The sequence below is a fragment of the Lissotriton vulgaris genome, chromosome 10, assembly GCF_964263255.1.
Source record: "Lissotriton vulgaris chromosome 10, aLisVul1.2, whole genome shotgun sequence".
NCBI classification, from domain to species: domain Eukaryota; kingdom Metazoa; phylum Chordata; class Amphibia; order Caudata; family Salamandridae; genus Lissotriton; species Lissotriton vulgaris.
The window spans coordinates 436,863,269-436,879,280 of record NC_141698.1 but is presented as its reverse complement, the minus strand read 5'-3'; positions in this window follow the sequence as shown (position 1 = coordinate 436,879,280).

Here is a 16,012-nt window from a genome sequence, read left to right as displayed (position 1 = left end):
CTTGTATCCGTCCGGGATGGCTATGGCGATGTCAGGCGCTGAGGAGGCGTTCATCCAGGTTTCTGTGAAGAAGGCAACGTCTGGTGATGTTGTGTCGAGCAGATTCCAGAGTTCGACGGCGTGTCTGTGGACGGAGCGGGTGTTGAGCAGGATGCTCTTGAGGTGGTTGCTGCTGGTGCTCGGCTAGTCGGGTGCGGTGCAGGTCTGGAGGCAGGTGAATTTTCAGGCTTGGCAGGTGAAGGGTCCGTGGGTGCATTTCGGGGTGGCACAGTAGCAGGCAGGGGTTCGGCCGGCGTTGAGTGCGTTGAGGGTGGCGGCGGCGTAAGTCCGTCGTGTGGTCTTGCGTCGATGGGGGCCAGGGCTCCTGGCGCTGGGCGCGGTCCAGGCGCGGACGGGCACAGACGGGCTTGCCTTTGGCGCACTTTCAGCGCACAATCGGCGCGCCCGCTGCGCGCGTCCGCTGCGCGGTTGCTCTGAGGTCGTCATAAGTAAGGAGCCGGGAGGGATGAGCAGCTGGGTGGCGGGAGCGAGGTGGCGAATGGGCTGGCGGGGGCGGGGCCGCAGGGAGGCAGCAGCGGGAAGAGTCAGAAGGTGGGCGGCCCAGCGGCGGCTGGGTCATCGAGGCGGCAGCAGCAATCAGCAGGAGCAGCAACAGCGGGAGGCTTGTTGGAGGTAGCAGGCAGGCAGCAGTGCATGGGGGCGACCTAGCCTGGTGGCAGGCTCAGCGGTCGAAAAAGCCTTCTGCTGGGATATCATGAATCATGTTTGAAAGAAAACTATTATCTAATGCTGTTCCCACATTGGTTTGGAAGGGGATATATAAGCTAAACTGAAAGCATATTTTCTGTAAATTCACATTATCTTTCTCAGTCATGTGAGAATGAAGTTTGACATTCTCAGTAAAACATGGACATCCAACAAGGACAGAGACTGTCAGTTGATTCCTTTGTGTTCTACTGCAGCCTCCTAGAGTGTTCTAAAGAACAACTAGAGCGCTAACAGTGCTACTTATTACAAAGGTATGGCATACCTGAAGCCATCTTGATTGGATTAAAGTGGTAACTCTTAAAACATTTAATTTAAAAAGGAACAACATGAGGGGGCATATTTTGCCATAAAAAGTATGATTAGTGCTGCAGAAAGAAAAATTAGGGCACATTTTGAGTGACTTCTCAAATCCTCTTCTATTTCATTAAAAAATTCTGACATGCAGTCTCCCAAGATGGCCACCAGAGACAAAAGAGCCCAAATGTAGACCAAATATCACCCAGATGTAGCCCAAGTATAGCCCAATGACAGAATGTCCCAGAGTGTTCTAAAGAACAACTAGAGCGCTAACAGTCTTACTTATGACAAAAGTATGGCACACCAGAAGCAATCTTGATTGGAATGAAGTGGTAAGTCTGAAAACATTTAATTGAAAAAGGAACAAAATGAGGGGGTTCATTTTGCCAAAGAAAGTATGATTAGTGCTGCAGAAAGAAAAATTAGGGCACATTTTGAGTGACTTCTCAAATCCTCTTCTCTTTCATTAAAAAATTCTGACATGCAGTCTCTCAAGATGGCCACCAGAGACAAAAGAGCCCAAATGTAGCCCAAATATCACCCACATGTAGCCCAAGTATAGCCCAATGACAGAATGTCCCAGAGTGTACTAAAGAACAACTAGAGCGCTAATAGTCTTTCTTATGACAAAAGTATGGCACACCAGAAGCCCATCTTGATTGGAATGAAATGGTAAGTCTGAAAACATTTAATTTAAAAAGGAACAAAATGAAGGGGTTCATTTTGCCATAGAAAGTATGATTAGTGCTTCAGAAAGAAAAATTAGGGCACATTTTGAGTGACTTCTCAAATCCTCTTCTATTTCATTAAAAAAATTCTGACATGCAAACTGAAACATGCACTTTGAATACCAGCAGCAGACTTCCCTGGTGAGCAGTAGCTTTACCACAGTGATCTAATGAGCAGCTAGAGTGCTAACATTCAGAATTTATGTCAAATGTGTGACACATCTGAATGCCTTCTTGATGGAACCAAAGTAAACAAGCATTGAAAATGCAATAGATCTCGCCCTCGTTTAAGTTAAAGCCATTCTGTTTGTAATGAGGTGGCTTTTTAGCTTTGCTTTTATTAGTGTTTTTCAAACTTTCATGTAAATAACATGCATATGTATGCATGTATTTATATTTGTATTTATGTAGATATGCAGATTATATATGTTTATATATGTATGTATATATATATATATACACACATACATATATATAAATGCATATGCATATATATGCATATATATATATGTGTATATGTGTGCGTGTAGAGAGAGGTAGAGAGGTAGAGGTAGAGAGGTAGAGACTAGGAAAGAGAGGTAGAGAGGTAGAGAGTAGAGAGTGAGTAATAGAGAGTAGAGAGTGAGTAGTAGAGAGTAGTAGAGAGCAGTAAAGAGAGTAGCAGAGATTGAGTAGTAGAGAGTAGTAGAGTGAGTAGTAGAGAGTGAGTTGTAGAGAGTAGTAGAGAGTAAATAGTAGAGTGAGTAGTAGAGAGCAGTAGAGAGTGAGTAGTAGAGAGTAGTAAAGAGTGAGTAGTAGAGAGTAGCAGAGAGTGAGTAGTAAAGAGTGAGTAGTAGAGAGTGAGTAGTAGAGAGTGAGTAGCAGAGAGAGAGAGAATAGTAGAAAGTAGTAGAGAGTAAGTAGTAGAGTGAGTAGTAGAGAGTAGTAGAGAGAGAGTAGTAGAGAGTAGTAGAGAGAGAGTAATAGAGTGAGTAGTAGAGAGTGAGTAGTGGAGAGTAGTAGGGAGAGAGTAGTAGAGAGTGAGTAGTAGAGAGTAGTGGAGAGTGAGTAGTAGAGTGAGTAGTAGAGAGTGAGTAGTAGAGAGAGAGTAGTAAAGAGTGAGTAGTAGAGAGTAGTAGAGAGTGAGAAGTAGAGAGTGAGAAGTAGAGAGTAGTAGAGAGTGAGTAGTAGAGTGAGTAGTAGAGAGAGAGTAGTAGAGATTGATTAGTAGAGAGTAGAGAGTAGTAGTGAGTGAGTAGTAGAGAGTAGTAGATAGTGAGTGGTAGGGAGTGAGTAGTAGAGAGAGAATAGTAGAGAGTACTAGAGTAGTAGAGAATGAGTAGTAGAGAGTGAGTATTAGAGAGTAGTGGAGTAGTAGAGAGTGAGTAGTAGAGAGTAGTGGAGAATATGCCAAAGTTTGGCACAGCACCACTTGCACAACAAGTCCAATCAAATCATATCACTTAGAGTCCTTATTGAAGCGCTGAGTCTTGGTGTATATTCAAATGCTTTTATTTTCCTTAAGTTTATGTACCACAGCCAGCCGACGCGTTTCGTTCTGTACAACAGAACTTCTTCAGGGCGTTCTTATTTCCTTCAAGTAATGTCGGTATCCTGTTGTCATATAACTAGATAGTTCCTCCAAATGTTAGACGAGACGTAGGTACATTCTTATATACATTCAAAGTGACTAGGTATCAATTTTACCCACACAATTCGGGCAGACTTGAGTAATTTATAGCATCCTCAAAGTCAGTCTTTCAAAAATTCCAAAGTATAGGACATGATAATCCAAATCCACATGTTTCTCAAGAAAAGTCATTTTCAATCGTTCGGAATATCGGCGTTTGGGCAGATATGACCCACGGACACGGTTCATGACTTTTCTTGAGAAACATTTGGATTTGGATGATCATGTCCTATACTTTGGAATTTTTGAAAGTCTGACTTTGAGGATGCTATAAATTTCTCAAGTCGATGGATGCTGCCGGGAACGCCCCCAGCAACACCCATTGCACACCCCTTTAACGCAGGACACTGCGTTAAAGGGACTGATATTTATCAGGCAGGATTATGCCACAAAAAGTGGCTTAGTCCTGCCTGATAAATATCACTCAGTCTTCTGCGCCACCGGAACGTCACAAAAAGTGCATCATTCATGACATGGTCAGTGACATCACTGATGGCATCACTGATGACATCTCAAATGACATCACTGATGACATCACTGATGACATCATCCATGTGACAATCAAATACACCCCATCACACACTAGTATAATCTTTCATCACTCACTGTAAAATAGACAGTGCCATATTTAAAACCATTGACACACCAATAGAAATTTCTAAACACCCACTCAGTTATTCATAGAACTATACACACATCTAATCACTTACCTATAGATTCAGTGTTATATGCAGTGAATAATCAACAGAACACTATCAAATATACTTATACGCCTATTTCAACATTACACACCAGCACACATTGTATTCACTTATAAAGACATCCTTCTGACTTATGCAAACAATTGATTATACTTACATTTACTCACCTACACACTTATACAAACACCACTTCATCTATTTATATAGATAGTAACTCACACTTAGTGTATTATGAAATCACTATTACAAGTATACAGTTATCCATATAGTGACTCATACAATCACTAAGTCTTAGGCACACTTAATTAGATATAACTGTCACATACACTGCCTTTTTTTTTCAAGTTTGATGGAGATGTACCATTGAGAGAAATATTTAATCACCACCACACCCATAAACATATACACTCACTGAAAGAACTGTTATACCATGTAGTCTTAACCTCATATACCTACTGAATGAACTATTCACACATTTTTTGGCAATCACACACCCCCCACCAAACCACATAGACATTCATTTACCCATATAAATACTCAGTTAGGAAACCAATAACAAATATAGTCTTTAACATAGCAATTAAGACAAAGCAATAAAGACTTTCACACAGTTTAGTAACTACACAATATATATAGTGCGACTCTACAAATTAGTCAAGGAAACAATCAATGACACTGTTACTAAATCCACCATCCACACATTTATATTTATATATCCACTCATTCTTCAATGCAAAGTAGTGTATTTATTATACATATTTAAATATCAAAGCAAACCACATTCACTGGATGATGTCATCAGTGATGTCATTCGTGATGTCACTGACCATGTCATGAATGATGTAATATGTGACATCATCAGCAGTGGATTGCGGGCACGCAAGTTATAGTGAGTACAACTAACTATAACGGGGGAAGTTCAATGGTTTTGTACGAGTAAAATTTCCAGCTAACTATAATATATATATTTATATATACGTGCGTGGACGTGCGCGGACCTTCGCGTGCACGACCTGCATGCTGATTGGCCGCCAATGTCTGTCAACACTCTAAAACAGAAATTGTTGGCAGCCATCTTGTGCCTCGGTAGACTGAGGCAGAAGAAAGCAGAAAAACAAACGTGTAGAACTCAAAAAGGGGGCAGGGTAGAAGCACCCTGATCCCCTAGGCCTGCTCAGGGGGTCCCATTGGGACAACCCAGGGCCAAAAAAAAAAAAAAAAAAATTCGAAAAATCGTAAGGTGCGCGTACGGTACGAGGACGGTGCGCGTACCTTTCCGAGAAAGCTGCATACTTATTGGCTGTCAACACTCCAAACCAGGAAGTGTTGGCAGCCATCTTGTGCTCATTAGAATGAGGCACAAGAAAGCAGAAAAACAAACGTGTAGAGCACAAAAAGGGGGCAGGTAGAAAGACTCTGACCCCCTAGGCCTGTTAAGGTGGTCCCACAAAGACCCCCAAGGCCAATTTTTTTTTTAAAAACCCGGTATGTTTTTAAAAAAAAATTACCCCCCAGGGGGACCAAATCGCGGGGGCATAGTGATAAAGAAGTGTGGGGGTGCCCAATCCCCCCTACACACTGCCCCAGGGACCGCCGCCCTCTGGGGCAAAGCAACACAGCCTCCTGGCGCATACTGGAGGCTCCTGGTGTGCTAGTTGGCCCCCAGGGACCCCCAGTATGCAAGAGGAATTAGTTCCCCCTCTTCAAACAAGCACGGCGGGTGCGTTGCAAAGAGGTGTAAAAAAGGATGTGGCCTCATTACACCACTCTGCAATGCAGACCCCTGGCGCATACTGGAGGCTCCTGGTGGGCTAGTTCGCCCCCAGGGACCCCCAGTATGCAAGGGGATTAGTTCCCCCTCTGCAAACGCGCCAGGGGGCTGTGTTGCAGAGAGGTGTAACAAGGGACATAGCCTCATTTCACCTCTGTGCAATGCAGCCCCCTGGCGCATACTGGAGGTTCCAGGTGAGCTAGCTGGCCCCCAGGGGCCCCCAGTATGCAAGGGGAATTAGTTCCCCCTCTTCAAACATGCACGGGGGCTGCTTTGCAGAGAGGTGTAAAAAAGGGTGTGGCCTCATTACACCTCTCTGCAATGCAGCCCCCTGGCGCACACTGCAGGTTCAAGGTGGGCTAGTTGGCCCCCAGGGACCCCCAGTATACAAGGGGAATTAGTTCCCCCTCTGCAAACACGCCCGGGGGCTGCGTTGCAGAGAGGTGTAAAAAGGGGCGTGGCTTCATTACACCTCTCTGCAATGCAGTCCCCTGGCGCATACTGGAGATTCCTGGTGGGCTTTCAGGTCTTATATAGTTAGGAATTAGCATTAAAAAAACTTTGAAATTCACTGAAAAAAACCATAGGTTTCAAGCCTTATATAGTTAGGAAATAGCATTTAAAAAACCTTGCAAATTCACTGAAAAAAACATAGGTTTCAGGCCTTATATAGTTAGGAATTAGCATTTAAAAAACCTTTGAAATTCACTGAAAAAACCATAGGTTTCAGGCCCTATATAGTTAGGAATTAGCATTTAAAAAACCTTTAAAATTCACTCAAAAAACTATAAGTTTTAGGGGTGTTATAGTTAGCTGGACATTTCACTAATACAAAACCATTGAAATTGCTCCTATATAGTTAGTTGTACTAACTATATTTTGCGCACCCACAATCCACTGCTGATGATGTCACGTATTACATCATTCATGCTTTTAAATGCTAATTCCTAACTATATAAGGCCTGAAACCTATGGTTTTTTCAGTGAATATCTATATATATATATATATATATATATATATATATATATATATATATATATATATATATTATCAAGGTAGATGTATGAGGAGTTATGTATAGCCAGGTCTTGAAATGGAAATAAAGAAGTGCACATACTCCTGGTCCTAGAGCTCCTATTTCCAAGGGAGCCAACGCATCCTCCTGTGTGGCCCCATGAGACTCCCACGGGAGCCAGCGCGGATCCCTCTGCTCCTGCGGTTGTCCTGCGGAACCGAAAAAAAGAAATACAAAAATTGAAGAATGTGAGGTGGTGGCCCGTGAGCGATTGCCTACACCTGGGCACTCAGTCACCTGCGGCCAACCCTGTGCTGAGCAAGGTTGAAGGTCAATGGTATCCTCTCACATGGGGGGGGGGGGGTGGATGGGATTTATTAGGGGGACCAGGTACAGGGCCTGGCAGCAAAAAAATAAAACTTAGAAATTGACTGAAAAAACTCAGGTTGACGTGGAGTTAGAAGTACATCTTCAAATTCTAAAAAACAACAGTTTCATAACCACAAAACTATACATAACTGACTTAATATAACTTGAACCACTACAATGCAATGCTTATGACCTCGCCAATTACTTCAATGATGACATACGACATCTATGGCGGTGCAAGTTATACTTAGGTCTGTTACATATAACTGGTGAATTTCAGTGTATTTTTTGCTTTAAAACTGTAGTTTTTTGTCATTAGAATACCTGCATATAACTACACTTTAACCTTTGTTTCAGTGAATCTCTAAGGGTTTTTAAGTGTAAATCTTACTACCTTACTTATGTATAAGTTCACTTTAATCCTTGTTTTTTCCAAAAACAAACCAAAAAAAAAAAAATATATATATATATATATATATATATATATATATATATTCAAAGAAACACCTCCGTTTTGCTGGGGGCCCCCGGTCCTGCAGGGCGGACTCTCAAAATATATATATATATATGCCACATAACGTTCCAGGATTACAAAGAACGGGAGGGACACAGCAGGGAAATCAGGAGAGGGGTTATTTTCACTTAAAAGCATCGGCATGACGCATTTCGGATATTTTCCTTTTTCAAATGCCTGCTTCAAACAAAGTTCTCCCGTCAGATCTGTTAAAATAGTCCCAGTCGATCTGCCATTGGTGGTCATCCAGGTGGGCTGGGTCAAAGTTACAAACCATTCCTCTCCCGGGTCCCCAAGACGCCTCAACCCCACGGGTCCACAATCAGACCAGCCTGAAAACCATAGAAACAGTGTTCCAGATTTCCTCCGTGTAGTCAAGGACTGTGATTAGCTGCGGCTCATCTGCTGAGCGTGGGTGTGGTGGGTCAGAGCCTGACCAATACCTTGGTTTAAAAAGAGAATTGCTGAAGCTGCCCAGCTGACTCTGTCCACTTTTAAAGGTGGGTCTCCTCCATCGCACTCAGGGCTTAGCACGAACAATATGCCACATAACATTCCAGAATTACAAAGAACGGGAGGGACACAGCGGGGAAATCTGGAGAGGGTTTATTTTCACTAAAAAGCATCGGCATGATGCATTTCGGATATCTTCCTTTTTCAAATGCCTGCTTCAAACAAAGTTCTCCTGCCAGGTCTGTTAAAATAGTCCCAGTCGATCTGCCATTGGTGGCCATCCAGGTGGGCTGGGTCAAAGTCACGAACGGGCTTGCAGCTGCGTTGGCAGACTGAAAGTCCCAGCATGCATCTCTCAAATAGCATGCAGATAAGTTGCTTTGCTCACCTCCTTTGTGTCCCTTCTTGAGTACTGGATGAGATGCGAAACGCTGTTAAGATCCGTGAAAGAAAGTTGCAGGTGAAAAAGCATTCGTCTCCTGGGTCCCCAAGACGCCTCAGCCCCACGGGTCCATGATCAGACCAGCCTGAAAACCATAGAAACTGTGCTCCAGATTTCCTCCTTGTAGTCATGGACTGTGATTAGCAGCGGCTCATCTGCTGAGCGTGGGTGTGGTGGGTCAGAGCCTCACCAATACCTTGGTTGAAAAAGAGAATTGCTGAAGCTGCCCAGCTGGCTCTGTCCACTTTTAAAGGCGGGTCTTCTCTATCGCGCTCTGGGCTTAGTGCGAACAATATGTCACATAAAGTTCCTGAATTACAAAGAACGGGAGGGACACAGCAGGGAAATCTGGAGAGGGATCATTTTCACTTAAAAGCATTGGCATGACACGTTTCGGATATCTTCCTTTTTCAAATGCCTGCTTCAAACAAAGTTCTCCCGCCAGATCTGTTAAAATAGTTCCAGTCGATCTGCCATTGGTGGCCATCCAGGTGGGCTGGGTCAAAGTCTAGAACGGGCTTGCAGCTGCATTGGCAGACTGCAAGTCCCAGCATGCATCTCTCACATAGCATGCCAGGCAAGTTGCTTTGCTCAGCTCCTTTGTGTCCCTTCTGGAGTACTGGATGAGATGCGAAACGCTGATAAGATCCGTGACAGAAAGTTGCAGGTGAAAAAGCATTCCTCTCCTGGGTCCCCAAGACGCCTCAACCACACGGGTCCACGATCAGACCAGCCTGAAAACCATAGAAACAGTGCTCCAGATTTCCTCCGTGTAGTCACGGACTGTGATTAGCAGCGGCTCATCTGCTGAGCGTGGGTGTGGTGGGTCAAAGCCTGACTAATACCTTGGTTGAAAAAGAGAATTGCGGAAGCTGCCCAGTGGCTCTGTCTACTTTTAAAGGCGGGTCTCCTCCATCGCGCTATATATTCATTAAAATATCCCAATGTTACAGGGATGTTATTGTTAGGCTCAGATTTCACTCATAGAAAAACAGTGAAATTCAGCAGTTATAGTTACCTGAGATAACAATAAAATCTTACTACCATACTTATGTATATGTTTACTGTAATCCTTGTTTTGTTTTTTAAATCCCAATGTTGCAGGGATGTTATTGTTAGGCTCAGATTTCACTCATAGAAAAACTGTGAAAGTCAGCACTTATAGTTACCTGAGATAACCATAACATACGCTTTGCAATGCACTGCTTACGACCTCACATATTACATGACTCATGACATGGTCAATGACATCACTGCTGATATCTCAAAAGACATCACTGATGACTTCATCTAGTGATTGTGCGTGTTTTCTAAAAATATATATGTGTTAAATATATATCCTTAGGTACTACAAAAGTTAAATTACTATACTTTGTGTACTACTAATGAATGAAATGATTTCTAGCATATATTATGTTTGTGACTGAGTGTATCCATGTGTGTTTGGCTGTGTGAGTGACTGTTTGGTTGAATCAGTGAGTGGGTGTGTGAGTGGTTGCATGGTGAGTAAATGGATGTGTGAATAGCTGTTTGGATGAATAAGTGGGTGTGTGAGTAGCTGTATGGGCAAGTGAGTAGCTGTATGAGTGCCTGTATGGGTGAGTGAGTGGCTGAATGGGTGAGTGGGTATGTGAGTGGTTGTATTTGTGAGTGAGTGGCAGTTTGAGTGTTTGTTAACTGAGTAGATGTGGGAGTGGCTGTATTGGATAGTGACAGTATGAGTGGCTGTATGGGTGAGTGAGTAGACATGTGAGTTCTTGTATGTATGTGTGAATGGGTAAGTAAGTGGTTGTGTGGGTGTGTATGTGGCTCTGTTGGGAGGCTGTATGGGTGAGTATAAAAAAATAGGACCTGCTTTCACCGCTCACTTTTTGCTGGTGTCAGTACGTTTTTTGACTAGTCTGACAGATCCTGCTAATCAGGACCCCAGTCACTGTGCTTCCTCCTTAAATTTGTCAAGGTAAGTACTTTTGTAACACCATAACTGGATACTGGTTTACCCCTCTAAGTCCCTAGTTTATGGTACTGAGGTACCCAGGGGATTGGTACACGAGGGGTCTCCCATGGACTGCAGCATGTATTATGCCACCCATGAGAGACAACTTAAACTGTGACTGCTGGTCTGCCTTTGCAGCCTGTTTATGCTGGTTGGAGCGCCACATACGACAGATATACATTTTTTTCTATCTGAGATCACTGCACTTAAAACCTGTAAGTCATTCCTAAGGCAGGTCTTTCAATCCTGAAAGCAGGGTTATAAGTGTGAGGGTGCCCATGCATGAGCACTACACCCCTACAAACCCCAGAGTCGATTCTCCAGTCTTTGTAAGTGTTGTCAACCATTTTTATACACATAGAGGCCATCTCTCACAACGCGATGATTAACTATATAGTGGTTGTGCTGAACCTGGGCATATTTGGTATCAAACATGTTGGAATCATACCCCAACACGGCTACCCATGTTGGAGGTATGATTCCATGCACTGGGGGGCTCCTCCGGGAAGCCTTGAGTACTGATAACAGCCTTTCAGGGTCTGCCTGCAAGCTAGTGCTGCTGCAGATCCCAGACACAATTGTGCCCTCTTGTTGCTGAGCTGAGGTTGAGCAGTGGAAGGAAGAACAATAGGTTTCCTGTCACAGGGATGTGTGAACATCTCCCACATAGGACTTAGTGTATTGGGCTAAGGTGGGGCACTTGCCAGCACCACCAGACTGCTTTGAAGGGCACATTTGGTGCCCTCCTTGCATACTCCAGTTGGAACCAGTTCTGGGAAACTCTGGTGCAAAACTGGACAAAGGACATGGGGGTATCATCCCCTCTGTGTAGCCCCTCCTCTGAGAGGGACTCCTGAGTCATCCTAACCCCTTTCGTAGGGTATACAAGGGTTTACCTCTGGGTGGGTCCTCATATTCATCTTGGGACAAGACTCAAGCCTGGAGCCATGTCAATCTTTGACTGTCTGGACACTTGGACTTCACCTGGAACTGAGACTGCATCACAGAAGACTTCTGCTGCTCCTGGTATCGCCGTTCTGCAAGTCTTCTCTATTGTCTGTGTGTGTGCTTCTTTCAAGATCTTTAACATACATGTGGGCATCAAGGACACCCAAAGTAATCTCCCTTGGAGTGAAGGAGTCACTCACCTGCATCTGCAGGCACCCCAAAAAGCTAGCTTATCTGCTGCTCTTTATGTCCTACAGACTTTAAAATACTCAGCAACACAGGTAGTGATTCCACAGCTCCCTTGAGGCCTGGCCAGTTCTCTCTGCACTTTTGAGGCCAGTATTCCTCGTCAGAATCGCTAGGGCTAAACCTCTGAGCACCATGTCAACTTGCCGTTGCCAAGGCTTGTTGATCTGCACTCCAGAGATCTTCGGGCTACAAGAAGCTCCAGCCTCCAGCATCTCATCCTACCAAGATCAGCATCCTCACTGCATTCTCTGCACCATGGGCCTTCATCTTTGGTGAGCTGCTCAAGGTCCGCTTGTTATTCCTCTGCCTTTGGCCTGTGGGTCCTCTTGAGGGTCTTCTCTTCCTTCAGTGGGCTCCCTTGCTTGCTTAATGCCTACTCTGACTCTCCTGCACGGGGGAGTCCCTTGGACCTTGCTGGTCCAACGTTTCTCCTTCTTCGCTGTCCGCACCTTTTGCAGCTGTCAAGGCTTGTTGGTGCTCCCGTCGAACCCCAACCTCCTGATTCTCGACTTATGATGTGGGACAGTATGTGCATGGCTCTTGGTCTTCCTCAGCATCGCCTGGTCCTCACTGCGGCATCAACTAGGTCACTGTTATCACTCTTGCAACTTCTGACATTCTTCCATGCCTCTTGGTCACCTCCGAGTGGCATGGGCTCTGTCCCCTCTGCTGGCAGGTACTTCTCTTCAAAAATCCACCCTTGGATTCCGCCGTACCCTTGCATAGGCTTCACCAGCAGCATCTTTACTGAAGTCCTCCATTTTGGTCTACGACCGTTTAAGGCGTCACTTCGCAACTATACACCCGACTTCCCTGGTGTAAGTATCCTGGTTCCTTGGGTATCCACGGGTGGGGTGACTCTCCAACCTTCTGTCTCCCACTGGGTTACTTCAGGGTCCACTGGGAAGGGTCCTTCTTCTTAAAAACTGCAACTGCAACTTTCCCATTGACTTCTATTGAGTACACAGCTGTGTCTCCACTCGGCACACAGCCTCCGTTGGGTTCCTGGATACTTACCTTGGGTGAGTCTTTGTGTCCCCAGTTCTTCTGAGTCTCCTGGTTCAAGTCCCAACTTTGGTTGCAGTTTGAATTCCACTTTCTTTTCATATGGTTCGGTCTCACCCTGGAGACCATTGTGTTTTGTGCCTACTTACCCCTTGCAATTGAAGTTTTCTTGTGTATTTGTGTTGATATCTCCCAGTAAGAGATATACTAATGTGTTAGTGAGTGTTGTGTAATAAATAGAAATTTTTTTATATATACACTGTGTTGTTCTTTTTCGTTTAACGTACTGATGATTAGATCTGGTAAAACAAGCTTTTTAACACATCTTCTGGACTAAACGTGAAGGCTGCTCTCCACAGCTACCACTTAAAGAGTTTTCTAATAGTTGCTTAAGACCTCTAAAACGACCATAAGGGTTGTCTGGATTAGTGCAGGGGGCTTCACTTAAATAAGTGTGCACCATATACTATGCCAGCCTCCTACAGTGAGTGACGTGGTGTGTGAGTAGCTATATTAGTGAGTGAGTGGGGGTATGAGTGGCTCTATGGAAGAGTGAGTAGCTGTGTGAGTGACTGTATGGGAGAGTGAGTGGCTGTATGAGTAGGTGTATGGGTAGGTGAGTGGCAGTGTGTGTGGGTGTGTGAGTGAGTGACTGGGTGTGTGAGTGGCTCTGTTGATGAGTAAGTGGGTGTGTGAGTGGTTGTGTGTGGGTCTGAGTGTGCCTGTGAGCGTTTTCTGAATGATGTAATCAGTTATGCAATTGAGATGTCATCAGTGATGTCAATGACCATGTCATGAGTCATTTAATATGTGAAGTCATAAGCAATGCTTTGCGGGGCCATTAGTTATAGTTAGCTAGGTAACTATAACTGCTTAATTTCACTGGTTTTGGACAAGTGAAATCTGAGCCTAACTATAATGTCCCTGTAATATTTTGTGTTTTCAGTGAATGTTAAAGTTGTTTTTAAATTCTATTCACTAACTATAACATACCTTTTTGTGCTTTTTTTTCAGTGAGTTTCTACGGTTTCTAAAATTCTATTTCCTAACTATAACATCCCAATAGCCTTTGGTTTTCTCAGGAAATTTCAATTTTTTTTTATTTCCTAACTGTACTATTTAACCTCTGAGAGCGGGTGTGTGAGTGGCTGTATAGGTAGGTCAGTGGTTGTGTGAAGGTCTGTATGGGTCTCTGAGTGGTTTTGTGGGTGTGTGAGTGGTTGTATAGGTCTGTGAGTGGGTGTGTGAATGACTGTATCAGTGTGTACATGGCTGTGTGAGTTGGTGTGTGAGTGCCTGTGCTTATCTGTGTGTGGGTAGATGAGTGTCTAGATAAATCTGTGAGGGTGTGCATGAGTGTCTGAGTGGGTCTGTGACTGAGTGTGTGTGTCTGAGTGGATATGTGAGTGGGTGCATGAGTGTCTGAGTGGGTGTGTGAGTAGGTGCATGAGTATCTGAGAAGGTCTGTGAATAGATGGATGAGTCTCTGAGTGGATGAGTGAGTGGGTGTGTAAGTGTCTTAGTAGGTATGTGAGTGTTTGTGTGAATCTCTGAGAGGGTCCGTAAGTGGGTGAGTGAGTTTCAAAGTAGGCCTGTCAATGGGTACATGAGTTTCTGAGTGGGTCTGTGAGAGAGTGCATGAGTCTCTGACTGGGACTATGAGTGGAAGCATGAGTGTCTGAGTGGGTCTGTGACTGGTGCATGAGTGGCTGAATGGATCTGTGAGTGAGTGCATGAGTGTCTGAGTGGGGATGTGAGTCTCTGACTGGGTCTAGGAGTGGGTGCATTAGCATCTGAGAAGGTCTATGAGTGTGTAAGTGATTGTCTGACTGGGTCTGTGAGCTGGTGCGAGAGTCTGTGAGTGGGTATATGAGTTTCTGAGAGGGTCTGTAAGTGGATGGATGAGTCTCTGAGTGGGTGAGTGAGTGAGTGCATGAGTGCCCAAGTGGGCCTGTGAGTGGTTGTGTGAGTTTCTGAGTGGGTCTGTGGGTGGATGAATGAGGGTATGAGTGGGTCTGTGAGTTGGTGCATGAGTCCTTAAGGGGTCTATGAGTGGGTGCATGAACATCTGAGAGGGTCTGTGAGTGGGTGCATGAGTGTCTCAGTAGGTCTGTGAGCTGGTGTAAGAGTCTTTGAGTGGGTCTGTAAGTGGGTATATGAGTATCTGAGAGGGTCTCTAGGTGGACAGATAAGCCTCTGAGTAGGTGAGTTAGTGGGTGCATAAGTGAAAGGGTCTGTAAGTGGTTGTGTGAGTCTCTGAGTGGGACTGTGAGTGGGTGAGTGAGTGTCTGAGTTGGTCAGTGAATGGGTGCATGAGTGTCTGAGTGAGTCTGTTAGTTGTTGCATGAGGCTCTGAGTGGGCCTGTGAGTGGGTGTATGAGTATCCGAGAGTGTCTCTTAGTGGATGGAAGAGTCTCTGAGTCGGTGAGTTACTGGGTGCATGAGTGAATGGGTATGTGAGTAGTTATGTGGATCTCTGAGTGGGTCTGTGAGTGAGTGTCTGAGTTGGTCAGTGAATGGGAATATGAGTGGCTGAGTGAGGTCTGTGAATGGGTGCATTAGTGTCTGAGTGGGTCTGTGACTGGGTGCATAAGTATCTGAGAGGGTCTGTAAATGGATGGGTGAATCTCTGAGTGAATGAGTGCATGCTTGAGTGTAAGAGTGGGTATGTGAGTGGTCTGTAATTAGATGAATGGGTCTCTGAGTGGGTGAGTTAGTGGGTGTGTGAGTGAATGGGTCTGTGAGTGGTTGTGTGAGTCTCATGGTGGGTCTGTGTTTGGGTGAGTGATTGTCTGAGTGGGTCAGTGAATAGGAACATGAGTGTCGAAGTGGGGTTCTGTGAACATGTGCATTAGCGTCTGAGTGGGTCTGTGACTGGGTCCATAAGTATCTGAGAGGGTCTGTAGGTAGATAGATGAATGGTAAACAAGGGAAGACTTTCCTCAGAAGCCGCATGGTTGCAAAGCATGCCTCGAAGATGGCGGTAATTTGATCATTCATGGATAGAGCATTATCTAGTTTAACGCCCAGATTTTTCACCGTAAGCCCAGGGTAAGAAGTCACCCCCAGTTCCGAGGGACACCAGT